Source organism: Callionymus lyra, chromosome 11, assembly GCF_982586985.1.
Source record: "Callionymus lyra chromosome 11, fCalLyr1.hap1.1, whole genome shotgun sequence".
Classification (NCBI taxonomy): Eukaryota; Metazoa; Chordata; class Actinopteri; order Syngnathiformes; family Callionymidae; genus Callionymus; species Callionymus lyra.
Genome location: NC_141828.1, coordinates 9,662,641 through 9,675,518, shown reverse-complemented (window position 1 = coordinate 9,675,518; position 12,878 = coordinate 9,662,641). Strand labels below are relative to the sequence as shown.

General features: G+C 36.2%; 1 protein-coding gene across 2 annotated transcripts in view; it reads right to left on the bottom strand.

Moving 5' to 3' along the window:
* gabrzb (gamma-aminobutyric acid type A receptor subunit zeta, b) overlaps positions 1-9,299 on the bottom strand; it is a 78,414-nt gene extending 69,115 nt beyond the window's left edge. Inside the window, exon 1 of one of the 2 annotated variants that reach the window (XM_087802302.1) lies at positions 9,130-9,299. The gene's annotated coding sequence lies outside the window, so the exon portion shown is untranslated. The remainder of the gene's footprint in view (positions 1-9,129) is intronic. The other variant, XM_087802303.1, reaches the window with a different exon arrangement.
* Positions 9,300-12,878: the final 3,579 nt, after the last annotated feature.

Genomic DNA, 12,878 nt, shown 5'->3' with positions numbered 1-12,878 from the left:
TAAGGTAGCACTTGACACCAGGTTAATAATGGTGCGCCGACTCCTCATTAGACCTCATCGTCCAACGTTTTCGCGACAGTTCCACAAGTCTGTGAAAACGAACTGATCGATGAAAATACTTTCTTTTGGAATCCTGGGAAGTTGAATTGGCTAAAGAGACAAGCGCAGCTGAAAATAGCGTTTTTCTTTTAATTATGGTTTCGCTTTGAGATCTCGCTACCACTTACTCGGAAAAAAGGGTGATTAACTAACAGTGTCTTAGTTGATTAAATCATTCATTATCTTCCATGCGTACCCTTGAGGGCATCAAAGACTGTTGGAGCCAATCCCAGCTATGTGGGGCGAGAGGCGGTGGAACTGCATGTTGAGTCGATGCTGAGACTTTAATCCACCTCTGCCCGTGGACTGTGGGAGGAAACTTGAGTGCCTGGAAGAAAAACTCCGCCAAGCACAAGGACAATATTCAAACTCTTCGTAGTGTGGGTCGTAATTTTCAATAATACATACAGATACTTCAACGATTCAAGCACTTTGTTTGCAAACAATAAAAGACAAAACAAGTAAACTGAGAGGGAAACAAACAGTTTACTTGCATTAATGATAGTGTTTACCAACTCTGAAACAAACTGAGAATATTGCTTGATCAGCAATAAAAAGCTTAAAAAGTAAAAGAGAAAAATAAAATGGAAATAAATGGAATTCTTTGGTCCTATTCGTGGAAATGTATCCAAAGTCTATAAACAAATAAAGAAGTTAGAAAACATCAGTGGAAAGTAACCAGAAAAGCATTAGAAACATTAATTTCATCTGTATATTTAGATACCTTTTTTAGCATTTGAAAAATCATCAATATACTGAATTCCTTTGTGCCCAATTGGATAGTAGGCGGCAGTTGCCTGAAAAATGTATGGTGAAATAAAGCTGCAGCTCTCTCTTATCAGACTAAAGATTATGATAATCCGGTGTTAGGGGTTATGGGTTAGGGTTAGGGTTAACCCTATTCTATTCTAGTGCTAGTTCCGTCGGGGCGATTCCTTCATGATAACGTCACACACTGAATTGCTTCTCTAAAAGGTTTTAAATGAGTGAGGAAAATTCAACTGAACCATTGGAGGGCACTTTGTTTCAACATAAAACATTCATATCAACAAAAAGACGAACATGACTTTCCCCCCCAATGGAATGTATCCGAGCTTCATGTGGCGACGCTGCTGATTGGCTGAACCGTGTCCACTGACAGTTTCAAAAACTTCAAAACATTCCAACACGTTTTATCTTTTGAAAATTTGAACAGCTATTTTTTCGGGTAATCCCTGTTCGAAAGTTTGTATTGCATCATACAGTTACCAGTTACATTACTTCATTACAAAGATAGTCTTTTTGTTAAAATAAACGTTTATGTTGGTACAAAGTGCGCCTTCAATCGTTCATTAAAGTTCTGTTCACTCATATCAAAAAAAGCTTTTTAGAAAAGTATTTCCCTTCACAGTGTGTGACATCATCATGTAGCAGGACCAAAAGAGGATCAGCACCAAAATCTGCTCTTTGTCTTCTTACCAACAATTACAAATAAATGATCTTTGTGGAGTCAACTTTACAGTCATATTGCATAAACAAATCTCTGTGAAATCAAGTGATGTTTACATTGTCAGCTTGTCCTGCTTCTTCCTGCAGGGTAAATCAACTGCTTATTTTCTGAGAGTTACTTGTTGTGTAACACTCGGATCCCACAAGAGCATCTCCGTATCTAACCATCAGTGACGCCCGGCAGACTAGCTGGGAGAAGAACCTTCCACGACTGGATCAGAATCTTTCCTCTTGCCTCTGAGTGACTTCCAGTCTTGGTCATAGGAGGCTTGTCTCTTGAGACCGTCTCTCCACATTATTGTTGGGGGGTGGATGTCAGCGTCGCTGCTGTGTGTGTGTTGGTCATTGCGTCTCTTCGCAGTCTGACAGTGTGGAGTTGTGTTTCTTTGCCCAGAAGGACACACATTTGCTGCTGCATGGTTTCAGCACATTTGGAGAAGTGGACAGGGAGTTGCCAAACATTGCCTCATGCTGCTGACATAGACAGGAGAAAGGAATATGTAACTTGGGAAGTGTTGCTTATACGGCAGTTGGAAAACTCCTTATGACTTAATTCAAGTAAAAATCTCTCGCTGTGTCACAATCTTAAGACAATGGCCTATTGAAATAAGCTTTTTGATGCTTTTGTTTAGAATCTTCAAATGTCTTTTAGGGCTGACTTAAGAATATTTGTAGCCCCTCTGGTTTTCACCCAAGATCATTATTGGGACAAGCCTTTTTTTAGTTATAGATGACACCACCTATATAAAAAATAAAAATCAAGACCAAAAAGCGCAATTCTTTAATTATATTTATACAAGCCTCAATGCTTAATTCTCGGCAATTGCAGACAAGAGTAGTTTCTCAAATCGCATACTTCTATTAGTGCACTGGTTAGTATGCATCAGGATAGTGTACGTACTAACTAGTACGCAAATTCTCGACAGATAGTATGTCTCAAATCAAACACTGCCGCTACGCACTAACCGGAAATGATGCAACAGTTTCTTCTTCTACGACTATTTAACGATGATTTCAACCAGCTGTAGGAGCACTATCGCCACCTGCTGGCAGCACGTTTTGTTTGGATCAAGAAATATGAGAAACTAAATATTTTAGATATTTACGCCGGTATCCGCGCTGAAGATGTGTCATCCTCCTACTGCTGCTAAAAACGCACCTGTAAGTATGTATATATAAATATATATATATATATATAAATATATATTAGGGTAGAAAGTGTCAATCGATCCATACTCAGTTTTGTGAGCGTTTTAGTACAACAATTTAGTGCGCACACTACATTTCACATACTAAGAATTGAGACGCATGTTTAAGTACTCAAGTTTAAGTATGCAAGTATGCGATTTGAGACACAGCTCTGGTGTAGTTACAACATTTTCTTAGCCACTTTTTTTTCTGGATCGCTATACTTTTCTCTAGATCACGGTACTTTTGTAACAACTAGTGATGACATCAATATATATATATATATATATATATATATATATATATATATATATATAATTGTAAATCTGTTTTGTTTTTTAAATAAGAAACCATATTTTAAAGTGCATGTACAGATTAATAGGTTGTTCATAAAATGAAATGAATGGTATATAAAGTGTATTTGTTCCTATAAAGATACAAATGTTAATATTTATTCCAGTTTTCTTTTATTATTCGCCAAAATGAGTATCCTTAATTCTTTGTTTTCTTTGACCATGCGTGTTACTTTACGCACTAGTATCTCTGTCCTTAAAAAGATTTTTGGATTATCGTCACTGGACTATCAACACTCCACAGGTGTGGGCGATAATAGCCAAAGGAGACTTCTACTTCGGAACAATTAATGGACTACTACTTGATGGTCTAAAAGGTTTGTGATAGCAATGAAAATAATTTAAGTAACCAAGACTTTATTTTTGTACCAATTAAAGAATTTATCTGTCAATTCATCAGAACGCATGAATGCGAAGACTTCAAAATGAGTGAATTTTGCTCAAGCAAAACACTTTTGCAGCAGAGTTCTGTAAAAACACATCAAGTAAAGATTGAAATAAGATTCAGCATCTCTTTAAAAGAAAGTAGTATGACTTGTCCGTGGACCCGGCTCGCTACATAAATTGCATTCCTTGATTCTGTTATGGACTCAAGAGCAGCAAGGTTGCGCTAAATGGACCTGTTAGTAAAAAAAAGAAACAGCTTGAGTGATTCTGATGGAGGAAGGGAAAAAAAAGAAAGAGTGAAGAAAATGCCTAACACACTGAAATATAGCATCATTTTCAGAGCTGCTGGTTCCCCTGGTGCCACACCTTTGGACCTCCGTCACTTTGCTTCACATAAAGTTCTGAAGAATATTTTCTGGACTGTAACACCTTGAAGGACGAATGCACTGTGAGGGAGACATGAATCAGAAGGGGAAGGATGCGTTTGGACGGACTTGAAGGAAGAATCCAAATCAAGACGGAGACAGAAGTGATCGGCACCATATTAACATCCATCATGTGTTCACCTTAAAGCTGTTTGAGTCACAAACTCACTCTGACCCAAACATGAAAAATATATGGTGCAGTACGGATGTTATAGAGCAGTACAAACATGCTGAAGCCACAACATATTGTGCAGAAATTGTGCGATGGTGCCTTTAAATAATGTATTGAAAAAACACTACAATGCACTGAACACAGAATATGTTCATGTCTCACTTCAGTACCTTCAAAGTGACCTTTTTCATGCTCGATTTCCTGACTCATGTAACCATAGTGACCTGATCTTGTATCCTTGTTTTACTTTTGTTTTATTGATGCATATTTTAAAAACATACCAATTCATTTCAATGGGTCAAGCATTTATGTTGTCTATACATTGTTGTTATGATTGGTGTCATGCATGCTTTCATTTTCTTCTGAATCAGCAATTTGAACTCCTTCAGTTACTATGTACCGTGAGCTTATTGGTTCCAGTCCGTGGTGTCAGACTGTCCCCTCATGAATTTTAACTTTGCTAAAATATATAAATATATATATCTATCAATGTGTGTTTTAATTGCATTGGATTTTCTATTCCGCATTCTTGTGTATGTTTATATATACTTTCTGATTTGATAGAATGGTAAAGAATATGTCAAAGTATTAAAACAAAATTCAATATTGTAAGGAAGGAACATACTTAAGCTTAATTATATAGACGTTTTTAGAAAAAGGGCCACACTAAACATACTGAAAAGAATCAAAACTTGGATTAACTCAATTTAATCATGTTCATAATTGGTTTCAATATGATTTTGCGCTCTGATGGAAGTCACCAGAAGAGATGACGTGAGCAGAGTTTGAAGTTGAAATATATTTTCAACAAAAATATTATTCTACATTAATAAATGATTGGGGGTTTTTTTTTCAGATAAGCCAAGACGATCAAGTTATATATTACAAACAACAATTTTAAAGTAGACTGACTTATTTGCCTTAAATCAGAGACACAGTTGTTTCATTCATCAGTGAAGGACACTAGTGATGGTCTGATGAAGCTTCATGAAACAGTGTCATGTTGTTTAGAGGTCAGTAGGTGGCGTCATCAGTTAAATAATGAAGTGATGTTGCATTAGAACATTTGTTCAAAGCAAGGGAAAATAGACCGCCATCTAGTGGACTCTGACAATAATAACATTGCTTCATGAAGCGTCATCAGACATCACTACAGGACGCTAAAACCGTTATCAAAAACAATGAATTGCTTTAGATGAATGAAGCATTATCTCTTCAGTTAGAAAACCAGGAAGCGTTATATTTGGCGTGACAGCGATCACCTGTTCTGCAGACGGGACTTCAAATTCAAAGCCTGATGAAAGAAAAAAAAAAAGCCTGCTCAACAAAAAGTGGGTCACAAGGTCTCCACCTGACGCTCGCTGCAGACAAACCGCCGTCACATTCAACAGGGAGAGTGCCTGTGCTCGGCCTCATGAACAGGAGAGTCAATAAACAGTTGAATCAGTGGCAAGCAATCGATGGGGGGAAAAGAAAACTGAAGACAATGCTGTCACCAATTTGTTCTCCCTGAACTGGGAGCCGAGAGTCTTCTCGCCGCCACACAACTCTATTCATGTGGATCTACTCTCTTCTCCCTCCAGCGGCTCTTTGCTGGCCACGGCTTTGAGAGCTCAATCTGAAAGACAGCTGGCAGTTTACACTCGTGACTGAGCAAAACCTGCACCAATTAAACAATCTAATTCCACCGTAACAGGCTCCTTTCCTTGTTTAATAGATCTTTCATTTCCAACAACTCAAAGTGGTTTATCAAGAATCCTCTGAGGGATGTGAAAGTCTTTTTTTTTGCCTCAATGGTTTTGTTATCGAGGCAGCGCTTTTAATTCATTGAAATATTGAAACCGTGTATAGCTCCCTCTACTGTTAGAATAGTGTACTAGCATTGTGGCGAAAACTGAAGCGTCTACAGCCCAGCTGGAAGCTCCTCTTATGGATATGATGGAACAGAGATGTCGGTATTAAAATTTTATTCGCAAAATGTTGAAGCGACACGTATCTCTCTTAGATCCGCCATTTTGACATTCCACTAAACTAAGACCAGCCACTGGCAGATTTACCTACTTTTTTTAAACAACTTGAGAAACGTTTGTAAGTCACAAAATCATTTGGATTCATTTGGATGAAAGAAGTTTTGCCAATAACGGTAATTTTCCACTCTCTATTTATCTTTGGGAGTTTCGTAGACAGTAGTGATGGTATGATGAAGCTTCATGAAACAGTGTCATTATTTTCAGAGTCCACTAGATGGCGGTCTCTGCACTATTTTTCTTTGTTTCGAACAACTGTTCCAATGAAACATCACATCATTTTTAAACTGATGGTTCCACCTACTGATCACTGATCCAGCCTTACACCCCAGCTCGGGCTCTGAGCTCAGGACCAGAGGAGAGAAATCTTTTCAGGCTGTTGCTCCTAAGCTTTGGAACGATCTTCCTCTCTCTTTGCGCTTGATGGATCTACTGACTCCTTTAAGAAACATCTTAAGACGTTTCTATTTGTTCAGGCTTTTCCTTGAATTTCTCGAACTCCTGTGTTGTTCTCAGTATTATATTGATCTTTAAAATATGTACTTTTTTGAGTATTGTTTTGATTGTTTAAGCGCTTTGTGACCCTGGTCTCGAAAAGCGCTATATAAATAAATATTACTTACTTACTTACTTACTTACCTCTAAACAACATGACACTGATACATGAAGTTTCATCAGACCATCTTTAATAGACAGTATTCAGGGTGAAAATAATGCAAATAGACAAATAAGAAATACGCGCAACAGCCTAACATGATGTTTACTGAGAGTAAGTTTTGCAGTGTATTCCTTGAATACCGTGAAAATTGAATATTATGAGGAATTATTTGTTCATTATTTATGTTGTTTTTTGCAAGGTGTCCTTGAAAGCAGAACGGTTGTTTCTCTCTGAGGAGAGGGAGTGACTTAAGCTCAGCTTTAAAATAAAAAATCCAGCATTTCTTTATATATTGTATAGTTATCACATTGTTATTAGTTTGATTTGTTTTCATCATGACCATAGCAACATAAAAATACAATAGCAAAATCATTTATCACCTCAATTATCGATATCTTTTCTATTCTGATGTTTAGATGGCAAAATAGTGGAGAAAACAGTACAGGAATTGGCATTGAGACGGCTTATATCTCTGCCAAGAAGCTAATTTCAGACAAGTTATCGATTAAATGAATACAACTATTTCAAGTGTTCGCTCCTACCAAAAACATAAATAGGGTTCCTTTGTTGTAACCCTTTGGTCATTCTTCTGAAGTTGAAGCCACAGAATGAGTATGAGCTCGACTGATCAAGCTTCTTAAACACCAAACTGTGAACTATTTTGATCGTTTAACCATAAATAAAGTCAATGAGACGGAATAGCCAGTGGATCCCTTCAGGACAGACGTATACAATCTCTTCCATAAAGACCAAAGTAAGCTTCAAATCCTTCCCTTTGGGGAACATCTAAACAAACCATGAGATCTAATTTGAGCTGCGAAGCTCTTTTGATGGTTGGAAAAGTTTTTGTGCCTCTTCATTACTTTCCCATTTACTAATACACAACAAACGATCACTGAATTTAGTAAAGAAAATTCACTATTTTATCTTCTGGGCTTATTTAAAGAAGAGATTGAAAGAAACCCTTTTGAGTTACCACACATATAATATGTTTTCAACACACTTGAAATTGTAAAAGTCTATGAATAAAAGTTAATAAATGAATGCAGCTGTGAGAAAATCCAAAAAAAATGGGAAATATCTTGTTTAAAGGATGAAAAAAAAAGTACTGTATTAACTTTTTTTAAAGTATTCACTTACTATAAAGTGATGCTTCTTTTTGTTTTTACAAAATATAAATTGTTTTTTATTTAACTATAATATTTTAATATATTAAAGGTTTTCTTTTATTTTTTTAAAACAATTGCCCACATCTACCCCTATTTATTTTAATTGACACAAAAAAGACAAACAAAATTAACTCATGATGCACAACCAGTACAGAAATTATCAATTACAGTCCAAAATATTTACTCTTATACTGTCCCCTGCATTTACTGTTAAACAAAACGAATTTACTGTATAGACACTATTATGTGCTATTAAGACCTCAGATCGAGTCACTCTATCTGTCCTATGATATAACCCTATATATATATATATATAGATAGATATATAGATATATATTAAAGACATTATAATTACATACCCTAAATATATATATATATATATATATATATATATATATATATATATATAAAGGGTATGTAATTATAATGTCTTTAATGGAGGAAATATAAAGTAAATTCTGACAAAACACACTGAAACAACATAGCCATATAACCAATACATACAAGTCCCCACCCACTCATGCTTAAAAATATATAAATATTTGTCAGTTACATAAGTCAATATTTTACGACTCAAATCCATCAAACTAAAAAAAAAAAACAAGAAGCTTAAACGACATAGATATTGATTCCTTCAAACTCCATCGAGTGAATGGACAGGTGTGGTCAGTCAACATGTTTGTCCGAACCATAATGCCCCCCCAAATTAAATTGTATTAAAATATAGAAATGTCCTTTTGACAAGTACAGAGGACACCATCAGCATCGACCTTCTTTTTACTCGACACTTGAAAATAAAACCTCTCAATTAGTTTGTTTTATGAACCTGCACTTTCATCCGATTACCGTTGGAAAAAAAAAAGAAAAAGAAAAAATAGGCGCAGTTTCTGGCGACATGATGAATCAAAGTGCTGCGGTTCAAGAGCGATGGTTAACCTCCTAACCTTCTCTGGAGAAGCAGGAGGAATCCCTGGTGCAAACCTGTGAGGATGGAAACCAGGAGAAATTGGGACGGACGTGCAGAGAGAGGCGCGCGTAAAAACGCATCCACCGTCTTCTGACGCAAAACGCTCACTAGTTTAAAAAAAAAAACCTCCTTGAGATCTCACCCCAAAAAACATTTAAAAAAAAAACAAAATGACAGAAAAAAGTGTTAAAGTTACCTGCTTCGTGAGCGGGTCACATTCTCTCCTCGACGCAGTTCCTGCTCCAGACGTGCATCCAGGTCGGTTTCGGGGGAGAAACACCTGCCGGTCCGCGCGCACATATGCCGGCACAAAACAACTGGTCGCGCTCCGTCAGCGGACTGTCATCCAGCGAAGGTGGGCTGGACCCGCGCAATGACGCACCCAATGGACGCGCAGCTGATTCGGAGGAGTCTCCGGAGATGCTCAGCCTTGACTGTCATGATGATGATGATGGTGATGATGATGATGATGACGTCTTTTGTTTATCATCTAAGCATACTGTAGTCGAGAGGGTACAGGAATAAGGACATATCGGTGACAAGGTGTTTAATATCTTCTTAAAAAATGTTTTTTAATTATTAATTTTATCTATCATTTTAGGTACACCATTACATTTTTTAAGTATCTCGTATCTGAGGTGTCAAGAACATTTCAATCCAAAAATGGATTCTGAAGTATGAACATTGTAAATAATTAAATGTTGGAAAATTTTACAAGAGTACAGATTGGAATCCAGTGGGATGTGGAATCCTACAAGTTCAGATTGGATTGTACTTACAATTGTGTAATGTACAGTAGAATGGCTTTGGAAACACATGTTTTCAGTGTCAATATTTCGTTTTTTTACTCTTTTGCAATAGACCACTCATGTTTTACTGTTTTCAGTCCAAAAATGTATACTTTTGGTGATCTGGAATTAGCTTTTGCACTAGAGATGGGGGTAAGTTGGAAGGGACCATTTTTGCAATGTAGTGTTGTTAGAAGAGTCCATTCTTGCATGGGTTAAAAACAGAAGATTTAAGAGATTTCAAAAAATTGCAACGAGCAACTACCTTAGAGTACTTGAGTATTGGAATTCCAATCTTTACTAGTAGGATTCCAGATCCTACTGGATTCCAATCTTTACTTTACTTTAAAAATACAAATCTACTTTTGCTAGTCTCGGAAAACAATTACAATGTAAGATATTAGTCAAACTTTCTCATTTGTTTCTTTCGAGTTTTCTTCAATAAAATTATACCCATGATACTGCACCATATGTGTTTTATTAAAAGTATAATTTGAAATATACATTTTGGGATATTTTGAGATGGTGTATGTGCAACAGCAGTCAGTGGCAAACAGTAATAGCCAGTATTTTATTCTGAGGTTTACCAGCCCCGTCCAACAATCCCAATATATAATGTTGACCCTTAGGAAATATAATGACTATTTATACCAAACATGTTTTTATTAAAGTATAACTTTTAGTATATAAATAAAAAAATATTATGTATATATATATGTAAGGTTAAACTGAATGCGATGTTAGCTAGCTTAGCTTTTGGCTAGCAGTGGTAGCTGTAGTCATTCTAAGGTTATATTTACTTCCCCATAATACTTTGTTCTTTTTGAATGTTGATTCTGTGAAATGATTAAATAATAAACCACTAATAGATAATATCAAATACATTAAAAATATATAGTAATCATTGAATGTTTTTTTTAATAAATTGATGCATTATTTGATTATAACAATATAAATAAATAGATTGGATTCATCTGAATTTGTAGCCGACGTCAATTTTCTTTGGTGATTTTTTTTTTTTTTTTTTTTTAATTATTAGTATTTTTTTGTTTTTTAAGTGCAAACTAGAAATGACTCAAATCAACAATATTTTAAATGTTTAATGTAAATGTAGTTATATTGTTATGGGGAGAAAATTTCAGAAAAAGAAGAAAATAAACTAAATGAGTCAAATGGTGGAGGTTTGCACCTTTTGAGTGCTTTTCTACACTTTTAAAAGTTAAAATTACTATTTCTGTTTGGTTTTCTTTGAACAAAGACTTAGCAGTAGGGAATCATTGTAAGATGGGATCATAGTCATTTGGAGTTTTAAGAAGATCGGCCAGAAACCTCATGAATACATTAGCTTGCCAGCTCTCCTTCTCTGTGTGGGTGTCGAGGAAACGCCTGAAGGTGAAGTGAGCATTCATGCGGCGTCTGATCCGATCATACTTCACATCTATGCTCTCTCTGTTGGAGTCACTAGGTCAGAGGAAGTAGCCTCTTGTGAGGGAAGAGCCGTTTTTCAACGATGAGGGTTTAAAGTTAAACCCATCTTTTGGCAACTAACTGAGCGGAAGCTCTTCCTCCAGATGGGAAATCTGCCCTCCACCTTATCATGTTGAAACCAAGCTTCACTTTAAGTAATAATTTCACTATAACACTGCACTTCTTAGCACTTAGCAATGAAGGCCGGCGCCGTATTAACCATCCTGTCTCACTTTTAACATTTGCTGCAGATCCACAGAACTCCAAAGGTCGGACAAGTGGGAACGTTCTGCCAGAGAAATGCTTTTTTTTTAACTCACCACAGTGATTTTACTGTCACAACCACTTAATTTGTTTATCCCAGTGAGTTTTTATTTTCAACATAAAACTATCATCTACTTCAGGGGTGAGCAACTTGATCTAATATGTCACTTAAATATAATTATGCAGAAGTAGAGTTAATCTCGAAACTGATACATATATTATTATTTATTTTATTTCAAATAAATCCCAATATATTTATTTATTAAAGTGCATTAAATTATATCGTTCTAATTTGAGGGAAATGTTGAGGAAATTTAAATAAAAAATAGTGTTAATATGTAATCAAACTCCCACATAATCTTAGTTGTATAATATCCTGACATTTTTAAGTTTTCCAATGATTTTAAGCTTTTTTTTCTTTGTAATTTATTTAATTTTTGCTCAAAGACCTCGCAAAACAGAAATAAAAAAAAGAAACTGAACACTAAAATCTTCTGTAGCCAAAATAGTAACCTGCATTAAATTCGATGTAGGTTTTGATGGACTTTAAATTACAATGTAATAATGTATCAAAAGCTCTTCCGGGCCTGAGTGAAAACTTCTTCTTCTTCGTCGTGGCATTCAAATCCAGTTTGTCGACATGACTACCTTCTAATCCTTAGTGTCACTGTGTGAATTTGACACTGTCTGGGTCATCACCACTTGAGTCGTCCTGAAACCAGATCAAATCTGCATCCTTGACCCTGTACCACAATCTCTACAGCTCACCGCAGCTGCTTTTTTACTTTGTCACCAGTTATTTTTCGCAATTTGGAATGTCATTCTGCTGCCAAGTGGAGGAAGTCTTTTGTGCAATGATCGTTCCAGACAGTGTGTGTCTGCTGGCAACATGAGGGTGAAGCAAAATATGAAACCAGACCATTTGAAAAGGTGTTTCTCGCCAAGATCATCCTCAGGTGAAGCAGCTCCAGCTTACAAGTGAGAGAAGGATGGATATTATCTTGCGAACAGAAAAAAGACCTGTGGCCACTAGAGGTTCCTTATGTATTATTGATCCTGATCATTTGTGCTTTAAAGACAATAAGGATGTCTTGCAGAATCCAAGGATGCATAATTCAGTATAATAAGCCATTACATTGTAGGTACACAAGAGCGGTAAACAGCTTTAATGTGTTTCTAGATTCGAGAAATTATAAAAGGAAAACAAACCCCAATTTATAGTTCTTACCTGCGATGGTACTGTCTAAATCTTTCATTTCTGTACCATCCTCCCACACTTGACAAAGTACTGCAAGTACTGCCTCCCCGATCAGCCATTTATTTTGACTGTACATCTACTTAGATCATCCAGATACCAATTGACCAATGGTGGCAAGTGGTAATGAGATTCCCAGGTGCTGACTAATGCTTGCCACCGTGCAACAGC